General features: G+C 45.9%; 1 protein-coding gene across 1 annotated transcript in view; it reads right to left on the reverse strand.

Moving 5' to 3' along the window:
* Positions 1–19,345, reverse strand: part of SLCO4A1 (solute carrier organic anion transporter family member 4A1) — a 641,539-nt gene extending 622,194 nt beyond the window's left edge. The window contains exon 1 of the mRNA XM_085619749.1: positions 19,305–19,345. The gene's annotated coding sequence lies outside the window, so the exon portion shown is untranslated. The remainder of the gene's footprint in view (positions 1–19,304) is intronic.
* Between the last annotated feature and the right edge of the window lie 718 nt (positions 19,346–20,063).

Below are 20,063 nucleotides of genomic sequence, written 5' to 3' on the forward strand. Positions count from 1 at the left end.
TGTCCCAATGTCTACAGTTTGATGTCTGTCAGAAAGAAAGGATTTTAGAAGAGCAAGTGCCTTGCCAGTGACCCCTTTCCTGTTTAATCGGTCAATCAACACCTCATGGTGTACCGTGTCGAAGGCCGCCGACAGATCCAACATAATCAAGATAGCCGAACCACCTTGGTCTAGTGTTTCTCTGACTTTATTAGCGCGAGCTCCGTACTATGTTCGGTGCGGAAACCAAACTGAGTAGAGTCAAGAAGTTCATTATTTTTAATGAACTCGCTCAGCTGGCTGCTCATCGCTCTTTCGATTAGCTTGGCTGGTAGTGGGAGTCGAGAGATGGGCCTATAATTATTTGGTACTTTGGGATCCAAATTTGCCTTTTTGAGAAGAGGAAGGATGGAGGCTTTTTTCCAGATTTTAGGGAACAGTGCATGCTTAAATATGTTATTAAAAACAGAGGTAAGAGCAGCTCCAATGGTGTTCGATGCAAGTTTAGCTATATGTGCAGGACAGGGGTCTAAAGGAGAGCCGGATTTGATTACCTGCAGATGCTTTATAGTGTCGTTGACACTCATATTCTCAAAATGGTTCATCAAAGGCAGTGTTTCTTTACCAGCAGGATAGTCCCCGGTATCTTTTATTGACTCTTCTGCCTGTGAGATACTGAAGGAGGAAAAGATTGAGTCCACTTTATCCTGAAAGGCAGAGGCCAGGAGTTCGCACAATTCAGGGTCGCTATTAGGTTTGGCCGAAGTTGGGGTAGTAAGTTTTAGAACTGTACTAAATAATTCTTTTATGGAGGATTTTGCATTATTAATCTGTTCACCATAGAACAGTTTTTTGGCTTCCATAAGCAGTTTTTTGTAGCTGAGAAGGCAGTCTCTGTATGTTTTTTTAGCAAGTGGCAGGTAGTCTTTCCTCCACATACGTTCAAGATGTTTACATTCTATTTTTTTGTGTTTAAGACTGTCATTGTACCAAGGAGCAGAAGGTGTTGCTCTCCTAGGTGTACAGACTTTGATAGGGACCGCATTATTACAGGCCGAGTCTATCCACTCTGTGTACAACACAGCAGCTTTATCAATGGAGGAAGGCCAGACATTCAGAGTAGACTCCAAGTGGTTTCCGAAGTTCTCGATGTTAATATTTTTCCAGGCCCTAATATTAACTTTGGGTAGAGATACACTAGCTAGCTTAGGGGGCTCCGTAGTAGGAATCTCGAAAAGTATAGCTGCATGGTCAGACCAAGAGATAGGAAGTACCATGTTGATCTTAATGTGAGGATTATTGGAAAATATGCCGTCCAGAGTGTGGCCGGCCTTGTGTGTAGGGACAGAGACTAATTGAATGAGGTCCCCCCCACCAAAAATCTCCTGAAGCTTGATATTATCTGCATCCTGCTCATCCTCCAAATAAAAGTTAAAATCTCCTAAAATGGTAAAAGAATTTACACATAATCCTTCTTCAAGCAACAGTCCCGCTGACTCTAAAAACGCACCCCTTGTACCGGGTGGACGATATAAAAGAATAGCATGAAAGGTATCATGGGGAGAGATATTAACATCCACTGCCAAAGCTTCACATGCCATGTTTAATACAGGACAAAAGGTGGGTTTTAAGGTATTGTGATAGATTATTGCCAATCCTCCCCCTTCCTGCCCTGTCTATTTAGTGTGTAGCATAGATAGCCTGGAGGTAGCGCTTTAACCAGATCAGGGCCAGACGCTTCGTCTGACCAAGATTCCGTAATAAACGCCATTTTAATACAGTGCTGCTCAATTAGTAATGCACATTCATCACTATGTTTGATGAGTGACCTGGCATTGAGAAGTAATGCTTTAAAAGGTAGCGTAGTTTTATTATCACTGAACCTGGGTTTACTTCTATTCACTTTTCCAACGGAAGGAAGCGGGAGTTTGTCAGAGCACCTTACACATGGAGCCACATCTCCTTTTAAGAGTGTCTCAGGGTGTATTCTCGGACAACACATGATGCCTCTCTTGGGATCTAACCGAAGGAGTGCCTCTCTAGAAAACCTAATTGAACTTGTAGTGGTAGAGCCAGGGGGACATGCCCTAAGCCCGGACCGAGCGCGGACGGGCGCAGACGGGCTTGCCTTAGGCGCGCCATCGGCGCGCCAGCGGCGCGCCCGCTGTGCGCGTCCGCTGCGCGATCGCATCAGCGCGAAAGATATAGGCCACACTACAGAGCAACTAGACTGCCAACCTCGCTGCCTCGACCAAAAATCACTTCCACTTTTACCGCGGAGCTAAGGCGAGTCACGAGGTTGAAGCTCAAGATTAGGCTGTCAGATTGCAATGTGGGCACGATTAAAAGGCAAGTAATAGGCAGCTAAAATTCAGTACATGGTAAAAACAGTGTGCAAATCAGCAATTTAATATTCGAAAAAAACAATGTTCAAATAGCAGTTTTCCAGCTCGTAGATTGTCCTACCTGTCAGGCATTACAACACAGCTCTGACCAGGAAGGCAAGCGCTGCGCGGTCGCGTCAGCGCGAAAGATATAGGCCACACTACAGAGCAACTAGACTGCCAACCTCGCTGCCTCGACCAGAAATCACTTCCGTTTTTACCGCGGAGCTAAGGCGAGTCACGAGGTTGAAGCTCAAGATTAGGCTGTCAGATTGCAATGTGGGCACGATTAAAAGGCAAGTAATAGGCAGCTAAAATTCAGTACACGGTAAAAACAGTGTGCAAATCAGCAATTTAAAATTCGAAAAAAACAATGTGCAAATAGCAGTTTTCCAGCTCGTAGATTGTCCTACCTGTCAGGCATTACAACACAGCTCTGACCAGGAAGGCAAGCGCTGCGCGGTTGCGTCAGCGCGAAAGATATAGGCCACACTACAGAGCAACTAGACTGCCAACCTCGCTGCCTCGACCAAAAATCACTTCCGCTTTTACCGCGGAGCTAAGGCGAGTCACGAGGTTGAAGCTCAAGATTAGGCTGTCAGATTGCAATGTGGGCACGATTAAAAGGCAAGTAATAGGCAGCTAAAATTCAGTACACGGTAAAAACAGTGTGCAAATCAGCAATTTAAAATTCGAAAAAAACAATGTGCAAATAGCAGTTTTCCAGCTGGTAGATTGTCCTACCTGTCAGGCATTACAACATCAGGCTCATTACTATTGTTTGGTAACCGAATTACCAATATTATTATAATATGCCATGCCTCATCTTTCACATCGCTAGGACCATGATTAACACCCTACTTCTCAGTCAGATACACTATTCAAGAGATTCCTCCTCTTTCTCCAACACTACACCTCTGAATCCTTTGAGAAAACCCAAAGACACTCCCAGCTCATCCTCACCAGATTGAGTTCCACTCCTTGGCTCACATTGTGCAACAGCACACTAGGTGCAGGAAATCTCCATTTTTGGGCTAAACTCACCTCGATGGTTTACAACTCAAATGCAACCATGCCACCCTTAATCTCCCTCCCCATATTTGCAACTCAGGACATTTTTCCTACAGACCACCACTGGCTTCAACCTGAGATGTGCTTCATACTGGAGCACATTAAAATGAACCTTTAAAACAAACCTCATCCAAACTCAGTTATTTCCCTTGCCATCTCGACTGTCTCATCAGGAGAAGCAGGACACTATGTTGTCTCCAGGCACAATGTATCACGTGGATGATGTCACTAGATGCAAAAGATCTTTATCATGCGAATGGGCAAGGGTTATCATGATATCCCCCCACAAACATTGTACCATGTCATTAAACACTACATTTTTTATGGGTCTAGTATTTATATTTTTTAGCAGGATATGAAAGTGTAAATTTAGCTGCAGGCTGAAATTAGTAATAAATAGGAGACCAAAGGGTATGGAAATTGAAGGGAGAAATGCACTTTGATTGATGCCAAGCAGATGATTTAACTGATGGCTTGTTTGTGGGGTACATTTTAAACATTTACTCATATAAAGTCAGTGGGAACAAAGTATTCTTTTGTTAAAGTCACTACACCATATCAACGCATGACTGTGATATCATCACCATGCACAAAGCATTATTTTGATGTGGTAAATTACCACAAAAAAGCAACAGTATACTTTTGATAAAGTCAATGTGCTCCTTCATCATATCACCAAGCAGACAATATTATTAGGATATCAAAAGACCCAACATATCATTATATCGCCAGGTCTTATCATCATCACACAGTGCACAACATTATCATATTGTTGGGTGCATGGTATTATCACCATGTGACAGAATGTAATTGTAGCATTTCCATGCACTGAACATCTCCATTCGCAAAGTATTATTCTGAAGGTGTCATCAGACAGAATCTCTTTACATAAAAAATTGTTAATTTGGGGAAGCACAAATCATTGTACTTTAAAATCTTTAGGAGTCAGTTATTTACTTACCATACTAGAAAGTACTCCCCGTGAAGTTTTTTGTGCTAACTTAAAAGACAAAGAACAGACATTCCAGGTAGGTCTATAGAGATAAAATATTTCTCAAAAAGTAATATCATAACTCTTCTCCGGGACACTAACATAACAAAAACAGTTGCGAGCTCCCTTGCTTAGGGCCTAGATCACAGAAGGCAAAGCCCTATCTCTTCCAGTGCTGTCTGTCTACTTAGGGTAGCATCAAGGTGAACCCTGTTCCTGTCCTTTCACTATATATAATGCAATTATGAAAGAAAATAAATTCAGCTTCCTGCAAGGGCAGCAGGATTCTCAGCTACATGCAGGCAAAAATCAATCCAAGAGTGTGAGTTTCTTTGTGAACGTTTTCCACTGATACAGCAGTTTAAATGCAGTTAAGTCAAAGCTTCTCCTCCTAAGCCTTCTTTTGCTTTACTGTAACATCTGGAAGCACCTATAAGTGATTCAGTTCTGAATGCACTTTACAGATAATACGTATATATGGTAGAGGAGAGTGAGCCACTGAAAGCTTTTGCTCAGCTCAAGGTACTTTTGGAAACTCAGGCCCAAACGAGCCAAACTTTCACACGAGGTGATGTAGCCAAGTGGCTACAACTGCCAAATATGCAACATATAGAACTAGGTTTGAATCCTGGCTTTGGCACAGTATCGTGTGAACACTGGCGAATCTCATTAAGCTGAAAAAACAAGTGTTATGCAGTCTGTGTGTGTTGTGAAGATGTCCTTGGGCAAGGTTTGTGCTATGTAAAACTCCCCCCATAAAATGTGTATAAAGTACTTAATCTGTTATTGGCTGTTTTTTAGAATTAAATCACCTGTACGAAAGGGGGATTGTCTACAAAGGGTGTAGCTACGCGGAACAGCTATAATTTAATCATTAACACTTTCTTTATTTTTAATGTTTTTAATGGCTTTAGGCAGAATCGTATTGTATTTTAATGCATGCTTTTTATGCTTGTTCTTTTATGATTATATGTTTACAATCGAATAAAGAAACCAATCAGTCAATCAATCAATGTGGATTCTGCCTGTCACCCCACGCTCTAATCTCATCCTCCAAGAATTAAGGAAAAGGCATTAACCTTTGATGTGTAAGATACGCATATAGTGGCTAAAGTGAAATCTGGGATCAATCTCAACTTTCCAGCTTGACCAAATGGGGTGTGCCTAGCCTAATACTTATTTCACGAACCTCCATTTTGTTCATTATGACTTATGAGAGCACCTTAAAATCTGCATATTCAGGATATGCGCTGTACAACAACCTCTATTTGGTTTGAATTAATAGCATGCTATGTTGCTCCATTTATATTAAGAACTAATGTCACATTGAGGGTACACATGAAAAGTGAGTTGCCTCTTAGTTGACTCATGACTGACAGGGAGAGGGCAGGAATGTTTCTAGGTTCAAGTTTAAAAACTCACTTTCGATAAATGCTTTTCAATGCAGAGATATAATCTGATGTACTGAGGCGAAAAACTACTGCACGTTAAAGAAATACACTTTTTTTGAGTTTTTATTACATCTTATCATATTTTTTACATGTTTGTTGCGTGATTTACATGCAAAATATTTTCACGGGTTCGGCTCGATTATTGACTTTTCAATTCAGATTCATCCCTTGTCTCGGATCTGGCTCTGATCTCCCTATTAATTTGTTGGCTTTCCTCAAATCTAATACATGGTTTGATAGACTGTTACGTTTCTGCATGTACTGAAGGATAATACAGACGATCTATTCTGGGGACCAAGGTTGGACTTTAGCATGTGCAAGCTGGGCCCACGCCTGTGGCTTCAACCTTCAGAGGGTGGCAGGAGCAGCTTGCAGCTGTCTAAATCCAAACTGCCTCTAAAAAAATGTAGGAAGCACTGTTCTGAAACCTGTTTTCTTCTTACTCCGGCTCTTCTCTCCCTTTACTTGTCACTCCATTTTCCCAACACACTGACAATTAAAGATAACAAGTGGGAGCGAGGCACCAAATTTTGGTTTGCCCACTGTCCGAGAAAAGGGCAGTACCGCTGTAGTCAAGAACTTCTTAAATCTTTCTGTGTTTAGAAGTTGTTACTTCTAAAAAACGACATCCAATAGAATAATACAATCTACTATGCTAAATTGAAGACATAATTATTAACAAATTAACCATTTTCGGTAGTTCTTAACCTGTCGTCCAAGGATCCCTGGAGGTCCACGAGGCCTACTCAGGGGATCCATGACTGGTTGTATGATGTTACAAAGCATGCTTTTACCCCGCATGCCATTACAACGCAAGTTTCTACAACGACTTGCTGTCGGGGTGCGCTGGAGTTAGGAATAGTATAATTTACTATTCCTGTCATGTTCCCGCTGCCGGTTATGCACTGACTGCCTTGTTGCGTGTATGGCTGACATCAGTACACACCCTCGCGGGACTACAACTCCCTTGTCGCCGATAATTCTTTGGAAATACCCGTAGCAGACTTCTCCTGCAGACATCTGACTTACGGGCAGTAAGAGTGCGAAAGCACAATCCATCGTATCGCCACTTCTTGAGGAAGGTGATGGTGTAATGTGAACCTTGCTGATTCCTCCTCTGTACTCCTCTGTTGGCCGAGACCCGCTAAGCCGGTCTCTTGCAGAGGAGCCTAGGTGTTCCCGAAGCCGATTTTCGAAGGGCTGAACCCCCCCCCTTTGGAGAGACGTGAATTCCCTGGTCTCATGCGGGGAGGTATAAGAAAGTCTTTCCGTATCTTTGGGCATTTGTGTTAGTTTTGGTTAAAAAACTGCAGATTTGGAATATTTCAATGACACTGCCGAAGGACGTAATCAGAGTGCTGTGGCCTCAGTCATTCTATGAATTGGGTCGTTTAAGCCTAGTATGCTGGTGGCATTGTGAGCCTATAAACAAGCACTAGCACAACACAGACTGGATAGGGCAAGACTTTTATTGTTCCGAAAAACAGAAACAAGCCTTCACAGTTCTTTCTTTTGTTGTTTTGTTCTTCTTATACTTTCTATAGGAGAGAGCTTCTGGAGATTGTGTGTTGCCACTTAGGCTAGGCATATTGGCCTCACTTCAAGTACAAGTTTGGTAGGTGTAACAAGGGGGAACCAGAACGCGCGTTTCCCAGTGTGTTGTGATCCCTAAGTCCATACCAATGTGTGTTTTTTTTGTCTTAACACTAGTTTCATGAGGTGATCCTGCTACAGCCCTATGCTCTCCTTTGTATTATCATGCTACACCTTCTTTACGTTTCAGGTGGGTGTGGGAGACATTGTGCATGGTGTTAGTTATCGTTTACATACCTGGAGAAATTTTTGTTATACGCTGTGCTCATACTGTGTTCTTGTGTCTTTCTCAGATCTCCCTCCCGCAGTCCCTACCATTTCCTTCCCCCGCTCGATTACCCCAACAGTCTGTGTTTTCTTATATGCCAGACTTGGGGTTGTCCAGAGGTGGGCCCCTTTAGAGCATCAACACAGTCCTGAGGATTCAGAACGGAGGAGCCTGACAGAATTATCTGCCCACGTATTTCTATTTCCTCCTGGTTGTGTTGAGGTCAAGGATGGCCACCTTGGAAGACGTGATGGCTGCTTTAGTACTGGTACAGGCAGAGCTCGCTGCTTCGCGCCAGGAAGCAGCAGCCTTACAATCTAGAGTAGATCTACTACAGCGAAACCCGTTCAATGCTGGGGGAACCCAACATCAGTAGTGGTGGAGATGCCGTCCCAGGTACCCTTGGACCCCCAGAGAGGTTTCATGGGGACATAAGAAATGTCCAGGTGTTTATGACCCAGGTGCTGCTCCACTTTACTTGTAAACCAAAGATGTTTGTAACTAACCAGGCTCGAGTGGCTTTCCTGATCTCCTATCTGAGTGGTGAGGCAGCGCAGAGGGCGGTCCCCATAGTAAGGAGTGACGATCTCCTGCTCTACGACTGGGATGACTTTAAGAGTGAGTTCGAGAAGAAATTTGACCGCCGGGCAGAAACCTTCACCGCGGACAGGGATTTGCTTGAACTCAAACAGGGCTCTTTGGACTTGGTCAGTTACCTAAACAACTTTCGAAGGCTGGTAGCAGAAACCAACTGTCCAGAAGCCAAACAATCCGCCATATTTTATCAAGGCCTCACCGAGGAACTGAAGGATTTTCTCGCCCAAATTTAACCACAGCCAAGCACCTGTGCTGCTCTCATCGAACTGACGCTACGTTTGGACCACAGACTAAAAGAGCGGAAGGGGGAGCACAAACGGAAGGAGAGGTATGTTCAACTGAGTGATCGAGCACTCCCAACTGAGAAGACAGCAGCACAAACCGAACTCATGGAAATCGGGATGGTGAGAGCCTCATTAACGCTTAGCGAGAGAGACCATAGACGCAAAGAGGGCTTATGTCTGTATTGCGGAAAGTAGGGGCACTTCCTTAGGGAATGTCCCGTCAAGCCAAAATATGGCAGGTCACTGTTAGAAGGTGGTTCTGACACTATGGGCCGCCCGGATTTTTCGCTTTTTGAGCACCTAATTGTTGAGCTTTTACTGTGGGGGAGCCTCATGAGTTGGGTTCCACCCACAGTGAACTCAGGATGTAAGAGACTGCATGGGGATTTTACTGGTGTTCCCCTGGCTTGACCAGGCCACTGCGCAGCAGCTGGAGTAAGGGACACCGGGCTGGTTACATGCAGACACATGTGTACATGCGTGTGCACATGTGTACGGGCTGCGCAGGGGAGATTCCTAGCGTGCGCAGTCCAGGAGCAGCTACAAAGTGAATGGTGTGGCAGGACTTATGCAGTATTGGGTGGTGAAATGGAATAGGCTTTATACACTGGAAAGAAACATGCCAGGTAAAGTCAGTGTGTTTTACTGTGTTTTCACTTCATTATTCCCCTATGGGGATGTGGGGCCCATGGCTAGATTAACTTCCATTAGGCCTACAGATTCCAGACACGGACTTAAGTCCAATGTAGCGAATGTGAAAATAAGTATTCTGCAGAGTCAAAAGTCATATTTGTACTGCTTTCGGGTCATCCAGAACTGTCATATTTCTCTGAGCCAGCCATGACCAGACCCAGGCTGTGGGCTGACCTCAGCTGGATGGATTGATAACCTTTCTTTCACAAGCGAGGGTCTCCTCTCCAGGAAGAGATGATGGCTGGGGCTACAGGCTCATCCATCACTAGGTGCCAGGCACCAGGCTGCACCAAGGAGGGAAGGAGTTGGGTTTCAGAGGCCATGTGGCCAGAGACACTGGACGACGCCATTTTGAACAAACCCAGAGGCTGGACAAGAAGGAGGGAGCAGGGGCAGGAAAGTGATGTGTCGCTGTTTGATAGGACCAACAGGGACTTCCTGCCAGCCCCTACTCAACTTTTTAAAAGTGCTTGCACAGGAAGAGAAGCTCTCTCTGGGGTGTGGTCTGCTGAGGCTGAAGGTGCTGGAACCTGGCGCGATGGGCAGTTGGAAGGAGAGACCCCCTGACTGCCCCCAGGACCCTAACAGCACCAGAAGAAGAGCCCAGGACCGGTGCGCAGAAGCAGTGGCCTCTGCGCAGGGAGAAGAGAGGCCAAGGAGGAGAGCCAGGCGAAAGGCTGGCGCAGGGAGCCAGTGAAGACAGCTCCCTGCTGAATCCACCCTCTCAGAAAAGAGACCCACTGACTGCCCCCAGGACCCTAACAGCATCAGAAGAAGAGCCCAGTACCGGTGTGCAGAAGCAGTGGCCTCTGCGCAGGGAGAAGAGAGGCCAAGGAGGACAGCCAGGTGAAAGGCTGGCGCAGGGAACCAGTGAAGACAGCACCCTGCTGAATCTACCCTCTCAGAGACCCTGAGGGCGGAGGAGAGTGTTCCCAGTGGCTGGGGCTGGTAAAGAGGAGCATGAAGCGCCCCATAATGCCTCGCCAGGCATTTGGAAATCTGCTGTTCTGGTGCTTTGTGGCCCCCAGAGGAGGGGGGTCACCCTCACTTGTGAAAAGGTGCTGGGGGAGCTGCTGGAGAAGCGCAGTCTCCCCCCCCCCCCAGCACGAAGAAAAGTCCCACCCTCAGTGTCATGGGGACCTACAGGAAACTACCCCTCAAGGGCTCAGCTAGCATTTAAACACATTCTAAGCTGGAACTTTTGTTCTACAGCTGAGGGTGTGTGGAGAAGTGCATCATGAAGTGAAGGGCTGAGTTGGGGATGTGTGAAGAAGTGCATCCCCTGGAGGTGAAATGGTGTTATTGCACCGAAATGCATTTACTAGTGGTTATTTCTTATTAGGTGGACTGAAAGTCACATGTGTAAAGTGAAGTACCTGTGTAAGGTGATGTTAAGGTAAATGGAGTTATGTTGCTGGACCTTCCTGCTAGGGGGTCTGGCTGTATTTACGTAATCCCATGCTTTTACCTGTGATTCCTTTTAAAGTGAAGAGGCGCACTGCAGGAGAAGTGTAGTTGCCAGGAGTACTTCTTTTGAAGGGACTGTAAGTCACATGTGTAAGGAGATGTCATAAGCCAAGTGGGGTTATGTTGCCAGACAGTCCTGCTAGGGTGTCTCTGGCTGTATATGCGCAATCCTGTGATTTCATCTGTGATGCCTTTAGGGGCTGTAATTGCAATGCATTCAAATGATCAACCAAGGTGATGAGTACTGTCATTCTAAAGTGTGCGTAAACATGGATTCTTGCTGCTGCGCTTAGGTGAAGATCCCAGACTGCTAGCCCTTAAGATATAGAGGTGCATACTTTATGGTCAGAAGGAGATGCTCAGTCAGGGTCATGTGTCACCAAGGCAGGTTTACCCCTTTTTAGGTCTCGCCTGACCCAGCGTATGCGCTGGTCTGGCGAGACTTATTCAGAGGGCTCCAAAAAGTGCTACAGTGCATGTGTGCGGGAGCGCGCGCCGCGCTTTACCGCAATTACTTTCACTTTGCTTCGCTTTGATGTTTGATCGAGATCACGATCACTTTCACTTTCGCGGCCACACGGCCGCTTTGCATAGCCAATAGGTCTCGCTTTTGGGACCTTATAAGCATTTAGTTATGCAACTATTGCATAGCTAAACACTTATAAGGTCCCAAAGGCGAGACCTATTGGCTATGCCAATGCTTGTTAATGCTTGTTGTGGTAATGGGGTGGGTCGCCACTGGGACGGTGCCAGTGCGCAGGGCCCTCGCTCCAGGTTATGTTCAACTATCTGCATTGGGGGCAAGTTGATGTGCATACATGGGAGTGGTGGTACTAGACCCCACCCCCCCTGCGGGAGGGGTGGTGATGTTATGCAATGTCACAAAGTAATTCCAACAGCTTATGTATATTTGTAAATTGGTGCATAGTATTGAGTAGTGTGTGTGTTTAATAAATGTACTCTTACTTTTATAAAGCAAAGTACAGACTGGACAATCAATTATTGAGTGTTATTTTTGTGCACCTGCAAATGGCGATTACTAGCCCACACCACCTCCCTTGAGTAAGCATCAGACTGCTCTGCAACGCTACCCTCTGAGAGTCAGGCACTACAATTGGGTGTTTGGTTCCCAGTGAAGGACAAATGTAGTCATGTTATTTGTGCAGGCCTCACAGATGCTGCCTCGTTTTCCAACAGTCACAAACTGGTCAGCTGGTTACAGTAATGGCCGAAAAAGGGGAGGAAAACTTCAGCGCTTGAGAGCACCAGAAGGGTAACCCTCAAGCGGATGTACTATCCCTTCAGTGAACCTTGCCGCTTTTTTGGAAGCAGAGCATTTCTTTATATCCATGGACATAGGAATAAACCAAGAGAAAAAGCCAATCAGAGCCATGGTGGATTCAGGGGCCACCGGCTGTTTTATGGAAAGGGAAGAAGCAATAAGGTTAGGGGTGTTACTCATCTGCAAGAACACCCCGGAACAAGTGTACGCAGTTGATGGCAAAGAGCTGGTATCCGGACCGATTAGTCACAGCACCCTGGAATATGAACTCACCTATGAGGGGTATCATCAGGAATGGTTGTCGTTTAATATCATTCAAGCCCCTCACTACGGGGTGATACTAGGTCTTTCCTGGTTACAAAAACATGAGCCTACCATTCACTGGGCCAGCAAGACCGTGCAACTGCAATCAGCCTATTGCCAAGACCATTGCAACCAGCTGCCAATCCGACCTTCGGAGGTTCTAGCTACCTGGCATCACATCGCGACGGCGGCGGAAAAGAATGTGGTCCTGTCGGAATGTTACCAAGCATACATGGAGGTATTCAGTGATACCAAGGCTACCGGGACTATGATTGTCGCATTGACTTAGTCCCATGGGCAGTAGTTCCCTGTGGTCGTATTTACGCTCTTACCCAACCAGAGAAACTGTATCTACGAACTTACTTGGACAAGCATCTGGAATTGGGGTTCATTCGTCCTTCACAATCTCCGGCAGCCTCTCCCCTCTTTTTTATCCCAAAGGCTAATGGGGATTTGAGGTGCTGCATCGACTTCAGGGCGTTAGACGCCATCACAGTAAAAAAAACAATATCCGCTTCCATTGATCCCCGTCCTTTTAGAACAAGTGAGAGCTGCAGGCATCTATACGAAGTTGGACTTGAGAGCGGCATATTACCTTGTGCAGATGCGCAAAGGTGATGAATGGAAGACCGCCTTTAAGACGCGGTATGGGCCATTTGAATATCTTGTTATGCCCTTTGAGCTATGTAATGCCCTTGCGGCGTTCCAGTTCCTCCTCAACGAGGTTCTGAGGGAATATCTGGATATCTTCGTAGTCGTTTATATCAACGACATCCTCATATACTCAGCAACGGAAGAGGAACATGTCATCTATGTGTGCCGAGTGCTGCAGGCATTGCGCAAACACCGGTTGTTTTGTAAACTCACGAAATGTGAGTTCCATGTGACCACCGTCGAATTCCATGGGGTCATGCTCACCCCTTCTGGTCAGGTCATGGCAGAGAGGAAGGTCAAGGCCATAGTGGACTGGCCACGTCCACACAACGTCAAAGACATCCAAAGCCTACTGGGATTTGCAAACTTCTATAGGAGGTTTATATGACAGTTCTCAGACATGGTAACACCCCTGACCAAACTAACTAGGAAGAAGACACAGTTTCTTTGGACCAAGGAAACACAGAAGGCGTTCGATCTCCTGAAGGAGGCCTTCACATCCGCTCCGATCCTCACCCATGCAAATCCAGAGCTGCGCTTTATCGTAGAGGCCGACGCATCCGAAGTAGCGGTGGGAGCCGTGCTATCGCAAAGACACGGGACCACGGGTTACCTCCATCCCATTGCATTCATGTCCCGGAAACTAATCTCCGCGGAGCAGAATTACACGATAGCCGAAAAGGAGCTACTGGCTATAAGGGACGCCTTTCTAGAGTGGAGGCACTGGCTAATGGGGGCATCACATCAGGTAACGGTTTACACATACCACCGCAACCTTCAGTTTATGCGAGCTGCTCAACACCTCACTCCACGCCAGCTTCGTTGGATGCAGTTTTTTGCCGAATTTTATTTCATCGTGACCTTCCGACCCGGCATCAACAACAAGAAGGCTGACGCCCTTACGAGGCAGAAAGCTCGATACAACAGGCCGGTTCTCCCGAAAGGGCTATTATCGAGCCTAGCAGAGTGCTATGTATGATACAAACATACGACTTCTTGCAGAAAACCAGACGGGGAATGCAGACTTTTGAGTGGAAGAAATTGCTCAAGTACCATACTGAGTGGCGGATGCGTCTAGGCCTCCCCATGAAAGGCCGGCAAGTGCTAGTCCCTACCCGAACGCTACGAAATACTGTGTTTGCTTGGTGTCATGACCTTCCTTGCGCAGGACACATGGGAGGCGCGAAGACTTTGGAGAAGGTGTTGCGTCAATTCAGGTGGCCTACTGTTCGCCCGGACGTAGCACGTGGGTGAGAGACTGTACCACCTGCGCTCAAATGAAAACAGACCACAGGCAAGCTCAGGAATTACTCCAGATTATGCCCACGCCCGAGATGCCGTGGGAAAGATTCTCAGTGGACTTTGTTGTGGGGTTACCCAAGGACCAGGGAAAAACCGCTATCATAGTGGTCATAGACTATTTGTCCAGAATGGGCCATTTCATTGCGTGTAAGCAGGCACCCACGGCAAGCCAACTGGCCCAGCTGCTGCTCACTCACATAGTCCGACTCCATGGCCTCCCCCAAGTCATAGTGTCTGATAGAGAAGCCCAATTCACAGCACGTTTTTGGAAGACCTGGTGTTCAGAGTTACATATCACCTCTTCCCTCTCCGAGAGTTTCCATCCCCAAACAGACGGCCAGGCAGAGAGGTTGAATCAAACCCTCAAGCAATACCTCAGGAGCTACATCAATACTAATATTGATGCGTGGGTGGACTGGTTATGGGCAGCAGAGATAGCCTACAATAATGCCATACACTCGTCAACACAACACACCCCATTCTTCTGTACCTATGGGTTCCACCCACGATTCAATCCTTTGGTACTGCCTGGCACTAACACCAAGCTCCCTGATCTGCGTGAAAGGCTAGCCCTTATGCGTAAAACACTGCTAGAGCAGTGCTTAATTTGTAAAATATTAAGTCCAGGTGCTCAAATTTTTGTATGAGGCCACACCCACATCTCCGGCTTCACCCACTTCCTCCACTGGCGTCACCCACCTATTTCCCTGAATCCAAAGTGGTCTTGACTAACAATTACAGACTGGCAGAGGAGGTAGTTGCACAAGACACTACCAGTTGGCGGCTCACCACTTCCAAAACCACTCCGCCACACTCCGTTAAGCACACCAATGGATGGGATCCCGCACTGTAGGAAGGTGAAACGCCAGTGATAACTGCCTGTGCAGTCTATGTATCAGCATTATGGTACGGCTAGGTTGGTGAACTGTCCTCAATAGCGGCCAATTGGACCCATAAAGTGTGCTAGCTTTAGTCAGTACAAGGCTTTGAAGAACTAGCACAGCACATTGCATTGTAGGACTTCTAGTTTTACTTTACAATATTGCAAGAATATGTGCTGATGGCAGAAAACAAGACTACTTGAATGTGTCACTCAAGGCAATTTTTTTTTTTTTTTTTCTACTTAAAAACCTGCAGCAGTGGAGGAAGAACTGCATCCGTGGGCTTACATTATAAAAAGTTATTTAACATAACAAACAATTTCAATGCTTTGTAGACAAATGTAACACTGAACACTATTACACAGCTGATGGCAGAAGACCAAGTCTACCTGAACGTGCAACTCAACGCAAAATTGCCTCGAGTGGCATGTTCAGGTAATCTTGCTTTTCTGCCATCAGCTGTGTGCCAGCGTTCAGTGTTATATCTTTCTATAAAGTATTCAAATGGCTTATCATGCCAAATAACGTTTTATATTGTGTGGGGCTCACGGCTGCAGTTCTTTCGCAACTGCTACCGACTTTTAACTTTTAAAAAAAAATTGCTGCAAAAGTTGAAAGCCAGTAGAGAAGAGCTGCAGCCGTGAGCCCCACACACTATAAAATGTTATTTAGCATTATCAGCCAAATGAATGCTTTGAAGGCAAATATAACACTGAACGCTGGCACAAAGCTGATTACAGAAAAACAAGATTACCTGAATGTGCCACTAGAATCAATTTTGCATCGAGTGGCACATTAAGTAGTCTTGTTTTTCGGCCATCAGCTGTGTACTAGTGTTCAATATTATATCGGTCTACAAAGCATTCAACATGCTTATTGTGCATAATAAAGTTTTATCGTGTGGGGCCCACGGGTGCAGTTCTTCCGAAAAAGTTAAAAGCCAGCAGCAATACAGGAAGAGCTGCAGCCATGGACCCCGCACTATAAAACTTTATTTAGCATAATCATACATTCAAAAGCTGAAAATGTAGAAAAAAATGGCGCTGGTGAGAGGCATTACTTACTGGCTCTGCAGGATAGACTTTTTAGTTGTAATTCATCTGCGAGGGAGGAGGCCTGCTGATCGACTTTCTGATTGCTTCTGTCGTTGCATTATGATTAATTTACGTTGCAGCTGCGCAGTATGCTGGGCAGGCCGAGGGTGAAAACAATACTCATTGGTCCGATTCCGCGCACAAACATGATGATTCGCCAAGGAGGGACGGGGCCAGGCGACTAATATAGTTTGCAATCTTTAATTGGTAGTGCACAACGCTAGCAGCTACCAATGAATAACTGGAACATGGAAATGGGGCGTGAGTGTTGGTGACCTACGCCGAGACAGGGACCCAGGCAGCTTCAGTTTCTGGCGGTAATGTGATGTGTGTAGCTCGCATTTAGGCGGGCGGCAGAGCCCCTGCATTCAGTTTGAAATATTTTGCGCGCATGCATTCATGTGGATACCAGTTCTCCACGGGGATGGGGGTGGAGCCTGGAACTATGGCACCTACACTGAGCAGCGCGCAGCCAATTATTATTCATATTGCATGTGGACTCAATTAGAGTGTAGACCCGGCCCTGAGAAATAAGTGCCGGTGCTAAGCACCGGAAAGCACCGGCACAAATTAAGCACTGTGCTAGAGACACGTAACAATCTGCTGAGAGCCAAGGAGAGGTACAAAACACAGGCCGACAAACATCGTAAACCGGGTCATGTGTACAAGCATGGGGACTGGGTATCGTTATCAACCAGGCATATCAGGTTCAAGAAACATAGCGTGTTTAATCCCAAGTATATTGGCCCTTATCGGGTAATCAAGCACATAAACCCGGTAGCAGTAAAACTGCGATTGCCTGCCCACTTCCGGATACATCCGGTCTTCCATGTTTCCCTCCTAAACCTTCTCACAAACCGGTGAAAAAAATTCCAACTCCAGTCTGTGCAACAGTAGGGAAGGTGTTGGGGTTAAATCCAACACCTTATACCCCACTACAGCAAACCATTTTGTTGTAATGGCATGTAGGGTAAAAGCATGCATTGTAAAGCATGCGTTGTAACGGTTGTTTCCCTCCGTGACTATGTTACAAAAACAAAATAACATTAAAATTAGTATATTAAAATGAATAACGTATATACAACTAGAGAATGAAAAATGAAAATGCTAAAGCTTTTTCTATATTTGATTGTGAATTAAAATATTCGAAAATGTGTTTAATGTATACACGTTTTTGTGTTTGAATATTGTTTTGAAGTTTAAAGCATAAAAATTGCTTAGTGCGGGGGTTTCCGGATTCTAGTAATGACTCAGTAGGGGTCCACGGAATTCAAAATGTTAAGAACCGCTGCTGTAGAGGATAATTCTGATGTGAGCTTAACTTGTGTTTTGGCTCTTAGGATCTCTCCAGACCTGTGACATAGCTCTAGCTCATCTCTCCCAGGGAATTTAACAGATTTCCCACCTTTAACTGAAGTCAACGAGCATGTGCCATTTTCATACTTCTGGCAGGAAACCAATATGTCAAATGGCGCTGGGTATCACCAGAGATCGAATTGGCCAGAGAAATAACGTTCCCAAACTTTGTTAATTTGATCAGAAGAGTTCCCATACTTTTGATGGAAATACAACTGTTCCTGGACTGTTGAATTGCTGCAGGATGAAAAGAGGGAGAAGAGACTCATTCTGTAAAGTAAGGGCTGGGAGAGGCAGCTACAGAAGAAACAAGCCTTTTTTCCAAGGTGCCTGCTATTGGAAAAAAATATAAATATGTGGAACTGGACAATCAGCAGATATGAAGACTTTTTGGGAGACAGTGTGTGCTTTAATATAGGAATCTGGAAGTGGTCCTTCTAAGTAAATCCAATCAAAAGGGTTTACACTAGCTACAATCAGTGTACTAATTTAAACGTAACTTTTGAAAGAAATCAGTGTATCTATTTAAATAAAATATTTTTGCACATTTTGCAAAAGCCTATTCTCACTGTGTGCAGCCTATATTATACTGTATAAAATGTTAAACCGACGTACTTATTCACAGTGCTTTCTGTACACAGGCTTGGGTCTCTTAGTACTATAACATGCCACTGTGTCACTATTTCCTCAGTACACAGATCAGTATTCAAACCATGTGACCTGACCGTCCGGCTACACCTACAGAAATCTGAAGTGATCACATTAACCAACCGAACTGTCCTACCAGAAACATGCATTTGCCACAAATACATTTATGTTGCATTTATTTTTAATTTAAAGCGTGGGCATTGTACGTTATAAGCAGTTACCTGCTGATGAAATACCAACAAAAAAGAAGCAGAATATTTTCACCTTTAGCCATGACTCTGACCCAGCCACACAATCGCTGACCACGCCCACACTGTCCCCAGGTCACTGCTCCCATACTTTTCTTTGTGTACTTTGAGAGCCGGATATCACTACGATGTTGCAAGGCGTGGTACATTATTGTGTGATATGACCTGGTTCTGGGTATCATTGTAATGAGTCAAAAGAAACAAGAGATCAGCATGGTGATTCCCCCAGGATATCCAAGGTAAATGTCATCACGGAAATAACACTAAAGGTGTCATAAGGTATGTGAAATTATAAGGATATTAGAAGCAGGCGAAATACATACGTGTTCACATGGCAGTGAATAACCACACACGCTTTCCATATAAGAGCATAATGTAAGTCAGTGAGTAATGAGTGGAAATCCCCCCTCCCCACCGCCTAACCCCAGGCTGACAGCAGAGGGTGTGTCATGCAGGGATGAACGCACTGCAGGAGGCTCCTCGTGTGGCAGGCTGCACGTGTGGTCACTGTGCTTCCCTCACCACTCCACACATCCAGTGACCACTGTCATATGCGTTATTAACGTTACATATTGTGCCTAAGGCTGGAAGAATGAAGCTTTCTTCATTCATAATAAAGAGATATATTGTGCTCCTTACACCTTGCCCCAGCATTCCCATATGCCCGTTCCCCACCAAACCTAGTGTATTTATAGCATAACGCTCCCGCCGCCCCTGTGGGACGCCAAAGGGCCTGCCCATGCTCCCCGCGGCCTCACCTGCTAGCCTTCTCGTCTCCCTTCGGCGCATCTCCCTTCTTGTGCTTCGTTCGCTCGGCCTCTCATTCACCGCCTCACTAAGCACCTCCCACCCAGTTTGTCAGACATCCCCTTCGACCAATCATCTTACAGTGCGGACAGTGGTCCTATCTCCAACCCAGCCAATGAGGCGATAAAGCGACAGGCTCGAGCGTCTGCTTCAACCGCAAGGTTCGCAGGTGGCCGTTGGAGGGTTTCGTGTGGGTTGCGTATGATGCACATATTGACGCTGACGCCGGCACGAGGACTCCCCTCCTTCAGTCTAGCGTTCCTCTTCCCAGTCAGTGAAGGGCAGTGGGTGCGCGCGAAAAGGCGGGGATATGCGCAAGTGGAAGCCCCGAATCGCGCCACTGGCAGCTCTTCAGAGTAACAGTCACCATAGGAAGCAGAGGGGCAGACAATACCATTGCATGCCCCTGGCCTGAGGGACGGCCGGATAGACACCGCTGGCCTGGCCAGAGACGCTGCAGCAACGTATAGGATGTGGACTGGTCATTTCACGGAAATCTATTTTCTAATTCGGTTATCATCGCTGGCGGCCTTCAACATTATGAACAGGTGCAGCACTAAGGCTGGGATTGCACGGGGCCTGGTGTGAGTGCTGTCAAACCATTTTTAAGGAGGTGACACTTGTGCCTGTCTGCAACATTGTTACCTAGTCTGCAGATGGGCAGCGGCAGTCAGCAATAACCTACTAGCCAATGGCTACTTCTCAATATG

This window comes from Triturus cristatus, chromosome 7 (genome assembly GCF_964204655.1).
Source record: "Triturus cristatus chromosome 7, aTriCri1.1, whole genome shotgun sequence".
Lineage (NCBI taxonomy): Eukaryota > Metazoa > Chordata > Amphibia > Caudata > Salamandridae > Triturus > Triturus cristatus.